The sequence below is a fragment of the Arachis ipaensis genome, chromosome B1 (assembly GCF_059453495.1).
Source record: "Arachis ipaensis isolate K30076 ecotype BB chromosome B1, ASM5945349v1, whole genome shotgun sequence".
NCBI classification, from domain to species: Eukaryota; Viridiplantae; Streptophyta; class Magnoliopsida; order Fabales; family Fabaceae; genus Arachis; species Arachis ipaensis.
This window is the reverse complement of record NC_142436.1, coordinates 100462365-100469276: the sequence shown is the minus strand read 5'-3', so window position 1 is coordinate 100469276 and position 6912 is coordinate 100462365. Positions and strand designations below refer to the sequence as shown.

At 34.2% G+C, this 6912-nt stretch overlaps 1 non-coding gene across 1 annotated transcript; it reads right to left on the bottom strand.

The window, feature by feature from the left end:
- Window positions 1-6379: 6379 nt before the first annotated feature.
- Window positions 6380-6487, bottom strand: LOC148577648 (small nucleolar RNA R71). Its single transcript, XR_015903482.1, has one exon. It is a non-coding gene; the product is annotated as a small nucleolar RNA R71 (small nucleolar RNA).
- Window positions 6488-6912: the final 425 nt, after the last annotated feature.

Sequence of the window (6912 nt, the reverse complement as noted above, 5' to 3'; positions counted from 1 at the left end):
TGCTTCATTCGGTATTACATGGCCAGGGTCCACGTCCGAGGCACTCTCCCCTTTCCATATCTGATTACACAGCTTGGCCGTCGAGCTGACGTGCCTTGGGAGGATGCTGATGAGAAACCACCTACTGCAGAATGCAAGAAAATTATCCCTCACAGCAGGAACTTTCTGGCTTTGGGCTACAGACCTCCATTCCTCACTCCTATTGATGAGACAGCCACACCATCTGCCGGCCCCTCTTCCTCTACAGCTACCCCTGCTACCACCACTGCACCTCCACCTGCCTCAGAGCCAGTTTATCACTTAGTGCACCGTCTGTTTTAGCAGCTAGACCAGATGGAGCACCGCAACCGGCGGCGATACGAGAGATTTGAGCGTCGCAGCAAGTGACGCTATGAGCACCTGAAACTGATGATCCGTTCTGGCAGCGACATCCCCTCCGAGCCTGACACCCCATTAGAGCCATCTGAGGAGGAGGCGGATGATCACGAGGTGGAGACCCATCCACAGAGAGAGGCTGTGCAGGCAGGCACGGAGCAGGATGCATCACCTCAGCCGGCCCCGCATCAGATTCATGCTGCAGACCCAGAGGTTCCTTTTCAGTCAGCAGCTCCTCTGCAGTAGGCAGATCCTCAGACCACCACCACAGAGACTCCAGCTACCCATCCTTCCAGTGATGACACCCCTACACACTTTGCTTGAGTGAGCATCAGGGACGATGCTTCATATTAAGTGTGGGGAGGTCGCCATCTTTGGCGTATATTTTTTTTGGTGAACCACTACAGACTCTTTTTACTTTATTATTTTTCTGTATTTTTCTCTTTATTTTTATTTTTATTTTCTCAGTACTTATACATTGCTATTTTCATGTATTTTTACTATATTTCTGCATGTTGCACTTTAGTTCATATTTTAGTCATTTAGTTTAGTTGCAATTCTAACTTATTAGTTATAGAAAATGTGGATTAATTAGTATAGTTTACCCTTTTTAGCATAAGATAACTTAGTTTAAATTAAAAATATAAAAAGGAAGTAAACTAGAAACTTTAACAGAATAAAAAAAAAACCCACACCTTGTATATATAGCATTACATGTTAGTTAGTTAACAACATTTCATCAAGGAGAAACACTAGAACTTTAAAGCCACATTAAGATTTACATTGAGAATAATGGGAACTCTTAATTTTTACTTGCTTGACATATATAACTGATATATGATTTTTGAGTTAGAGAACACACAGCCTGTGAGTTTTGAGCTTAATTGCATGGTTACATTCAAACCATAATTTTTATTCATGTGTGTTCCGCCCTTCTTATTTATTCTGGTGTTCTTTACTTTGTTTTAATCTATATGTCCAATTATAGAATATAGATACATACCAAGAAAGTGATTGAGGCCATTGTTTGATTCTAGCTCACTATTCCCAATTTAGCCTACCTTTTACATCACCCTTGTTAGCCCCCTCGAGCCTTTAAATCCCCTCTTGTTTTATAACCACATTACTAGCCTTAAGCAGAAAAATAAAATAAAAATCCCAAGTTGAATCCTTGGTTAGATTAAGATAGAAATTGTGTATTGTGTAAGTGTGGGAACCTTATGGGAACATGGATGACAGAAACAAAAGGGTAGAAAGTTAAAAAGAATAAAAATTTTAATTTTTAAAAGTTTTGGGAAGCATGCTCATGTGAAATCAAAATAATTTAATTACCATGTGCATTTAAAAAAAAAATTTATTTCTCAGTATTTGAATAAAGGGGATACAAAAGAATTCCCCAAATGCAAAAAGCGATGCACATGGGATAAAAATAAATAAAAATTAAAATATGAGCATGTAACATAAAAAGTGGGAAAAATATGGGAAAATAGGTAAAGAAGCTTTGCTTTACAAAATATGTATGTTAGGTGAGATCTTAGACTAATCAAGGATTCACTTAGTTAGCTCACTTAGCCTTATATATATACCCTTACCTTTACCATGGCCCCATTACAACCTTAATTAAAGACCTCATGATTTTTGTGTGCCTATATTCTATAATTGTTGATTGGTTAGATGAAGAAAAAAGTTATAGAAAGTATGGATAAAAAGAAGAATAGAGTGATTAACCCAATAAACACTGAGTGACTAGAGAGTAAACACAAATTTCAGTGAGGGTTAAATAGCTCATCAACATATATCTCTGCTTAAATTATTAATTGTCTTGCAAAATTGTAAAATGTTTTTCTCTCCCATCACAATTGTAAAGGTACTTTATCACTATCTAAGGTTTGGCTATATATATAAGATTCCTTGAGAATGTGAATTAATTCAACTACATGTAAGCTTTATACACAAGGGAACAACAAATTAGAATTGCATGATTTATTTAGGTAGTTGCATTTAGAATAGATTGCATTGCATGAGATTCCACCACTTTAACCTTACCTTACTCTTTGTCTTGGATTTAGCATGAGGACATGCTATTGTTTAAGTGTGGGGAGGTTGATAAACCCATATTTTATGATATACTTTGTGCCTAATTTAAGTGATTTATTCAATCATTCACTCACTTATTCATATAAATTGCATGGTTTTACTTTCCCTTCCTTATTATGTGATGTATGTGAAAAACATGTTTCCTATGCTTTAAAAATAATTATTTTAATTACCCTTTACTTCCATTCGATGCCGTGATTCGTGTGTTGAGTAGTTTCAGATCTTCTAAGGCAGGAATGACTTAAAAGATGGAAAGAAAACATACAAAGTTGGAAGGAAAGCATAAAACAGAGTTTTTGAAGAAACTTGCAGTGACGCGATCGCGCACCTTAAGCGAAACGCATATGACGCGGACGCATGACTGAAGCGACCGCGTGACAAGGAAAACTTCAGATGACGCGACCGCGTGACCCACACAGACGTGTGACAGAGGCCACACACCAGAAAGTACAGAAAACGCTCCCAGCGATTTCTGAAGCCCTTTTTGGCCCAAATCCAAGTCCAGAAGGCACAAATCAGAGGTTATGAAGTGGGGGAATACATCCATTCAGAGGGAGTCTCCAATTAGTTAGTATTCATGAATTAGATGTAGTTTTGAGGGAGAGGTTCTCTCCTCTCTCTTTTAGGATTTAGAATTAGGATTTCTTTTGCTTTCAGGATTATCTCTTTTTATCAGGTTCAACATTCCTTTTTATTTAGCTTCTCAATTTAATTTATGAATTCTTCTAATTTACAGTTATTCTTTGAATTAATGTTATTTGAGGTATTTCAGTTTATTATTGCTCTCTTTTATTTAGGATACTGTTGCTTCCAATCTGAAGACATTTTTATTCCAGTAGATTTACTTTTCCTTTTTGGTCTTGGTTAAGAAATTAGTAACTCAGGAGTTATCAAACTCAACATGATTGATAATTGTTATCTTTGCTAATTGAATTGAACTTCAATAATCCCAATCTTTCCTTAGGGATTAACTAGGATTTGAAGATCAACATAATTAGTCACTTGACCTTTCTTTACTTTAAGTAAAGGCTAACTAAGTGGAATTAAGATTCAATCTTCATCATCATTGATAAGGATAACTAGGATAGGACTTCCAATTTCTCATACCTTGCCAAAAGTTTATTTTACAGTTATTTATTTATTTTACAGTCTTTTAGTTATTTTAATTGCAATTCAAATCACTTGTTCCTCATCTTCAAAACTCCGATTTACAATCTTCATAACCAATAATAAGAACATACTTCCCTGCAGTTCCTTGAGAAGACGACCCAAGGTTTAAATACTTCGGTTATCAATTTTTAAGGGGTTTATTACTTGTGACAACCAAAATGTTTGTACGAAGGGATATCTGTTGGTTTAGAAACTATATCTACAACGCGACTATTTTTATAAAATTCTTTACTAGTAAAAATCCTAACGTCAATTACAATCGTGCGTACCAAGTTTTTGGCGTCGTTGAGATCACAATTTCGTACACCATGTTTTTAGCGCCGTTGCTGGGAAACAAACAATCCCCGTGCAACAAGTTTTTGGCGCCGTTGCCGGGGATTGTTCGAGTTTGGACAACTGACGGTTCATCTTGTTGCTCAGATTAGGTACTTTTATTTTACTTTTAAGCTTTTTGTTTTTATTATTTTTATTTTCAAAAAAATAAATTATTCTATGTTCTTCAGAATTTTTAAGAATGAATTCTAGAGTTTCATGAGATATGTTGAATCTTGGCTGGCTGTTAAGCCATGTCTAATCTTTTGGACCGAGGTTTCAACTATCCTTAGAAGAGCTTCTTTGTCTTTCTCAGCAATTTAGCTGTTGTATGTAATGATCTGCTAAAGCTTGGCTGGCCATTGGCCATGTCTAGTGTTTTGGACCGAAGCTTTCACTGAAAGTTTGGCTGGCTAGTAAGCCATGTCTAAATTCCTGGACCGAAGTTTTTAGACTAACATTGCATGATTCCTAGAATTCTTATTAAAAATTTTGAAATTCTTATTTTTTTTCCCAAATAATTTTTGAAAAATCCAAAAAAATTAATAAAATCATAAAACCAAAAATAATTTGATGTTTCTTGTTTGAGTCTAGTGTCAATTTTTAAGTTTGGTGTCAATTGCATCTTCTTAATTTCCTGAAAATTTTCAAAAATTCATGCAAGTGTTCTTCATAATCTTCAAGTTATTCTTGGTGATTTTCTTTGTTTGATCCTTGCATTTTCATGTTTTATGTCTTTTCTTGTTTTTCATATGCATTTTCAATTTGTTAGTGTCTAAACATTGAAAATTTCTAAGTTTGGTATCTTGCATGTGTGTGTTTTCTTAAATATTTTTAAAGTGTTCTTGGTGTTCATCTTGACATTCAAAGTGTTCTTGCATGCATCATGTGTTTTGATCTTGAATTTTCATGTTTTGAGTCATTTTGATGTTTTTTTCTCTCCTCATTAAAAATTCAAAAATAAAAAAATATCTTTCCCTTTTTCTTCTCATAAATTTCGAAAATTTGGATTGACTTAGTGAAAAATTTTTAAAAATCTAGTTGTTTCTTATGAGTCAAGTCAAATTTTCAAAATAAAAAAATCCTTTTTTTTTTCAAAACCTTTTCAAAAATCAAATCTTTTTTATTTTTCTTTTATTTTTTTCGAAAATTTAAAAAAAATTGATTTTCAAAATCTTTTTCTTATTTTTATTTCATATTTTCAAAATTAATGCTAACAATTAATGTGATTGATTCAAAAATTTTAAGTTTGTTACTTGCCTAGTAAGAAAGGTTCAATCTTTAAATTTTAGAATCATATCTTTTTGTTTCTTGTTAGTCAAGTATTTAACTTTAATTTTAAAAATCAAATCTTTTTAAATTTCTTTTTCAAATCCTTTTCAAAATGATTTTCAATCATTTCTTTTTCAAAAATCAAATTTCAAAATCTTTTCTAACCTCTTATCTTTTCAAATTTGATTTTCAAATCTTTTTCAATTAACTACTTAATTTTTTGTTTAATTTTAAAAAAGTTTTCTATTCCAGTCATAACTTTTCTCTAAAATTTGAAAACTAAGTAAATTAATTACTATTTCTTATCTTTTTCAAATTTTATTTTGTTTCTCTTTCTAATTTTTGAATTATAATTGGTTTTTAAATAAAAACCAAAAAAATATTTTCCTTTTCTTTTTAGTTAAATTCGAACTCTTCCCACTCTCATCTCTTTCTATTTATTTATTTAATTACTAACACTTCTCTTCTTCTCATAATTCGAACCCCCTCTTCTTCTCTGTGTTCGAATTTTTCTCTTCTCATTCTTCTATTCTTCTCTTCTTCTAGTCACATAAAGGAATCTCTATATTGTGACATAGAAGATTCCATATTTTCTTTGTTCTCTTCTTTTTCATATGAGCAGGAACAGGGATAAAGACATTCTTATTGAAGCTGATCCTGAACCCGAAAGGACCCTTAAGAGGAAACTAAGAGAAGCTAAGGCACAACCCTCTGGAGAGGACCTGACAGAAATTTTCAAAAAAGAAGGAGACATGGCCGAACCCAATAACAATGGTGGAGATGCAAGGAAGATGCTTGGTGACTTTATTGCACCCTCTTCTAACTTCTATGGAAGAAGCATCTCAATTCCTGCCATTGGAGCAAATAACTTTGAGCTTAAGCCTCAATTAGTTTCTCCAATGCAACAGAATTCAAGTTTCATGGACTTCCATTGGAAGATCCTCATCAGTTCTTAGCTGAATTCTTACAAATCTGTGACATTGTCAAGACCAATGTAGTTGATCCCGAGGTCTATAGGCTTATGCTTTTCCCTTTTGCTATAAGGGACAGAGCTAGAACATGGTTGGATTCACAACCTAAGGAAAGTCTGAACTCTTGGAAAAAGCTGGTCAGTGCTTTCCTGGCCAAATTCTTTCCACCTCAAAAGATGAGCAAGCTTAGAGTGGAAATCTAAACCTTCAGACAGAAAGAAGGTGAGTCCCTCTATGAAACTTGGGAAAGATATAAGCAATTGATCAAAAGGTGTCCTACTGACATGCTTCCAGAATGGAGCATCATATGTATATTCTATGATGGTTTGTCTGAGTTGTCAAAAATATCATTGGACCTTTCTGCAGGAGGATCTCTTTATTTGAAAACCCCTGCAGAAGCTCAGGAACTCATTGAAATGGTTGCAAATAACCAGTTCATGTACACCTCTGAGAGGAATCCTGTGAACAATGGGACGCCTCTGAAGAAGGGAGTTTTTGAAATTGATACTCTGAATGCCATATTGGCTCAAAACAAAATATTGACTCAGCAAGTCAATATGATTTCTCAGAGTCTGAATAGATTGCAAGCTGCATCCAACAGTACTAAAGAAGCATCTTCTAAAGAAGAAGCTTATGATCCTGAGAACTCTGCAATGGCAGAGGTGAATTACATGGGAGAACCCTATGGAAACACCTATAATCCTTCATGGAGAAA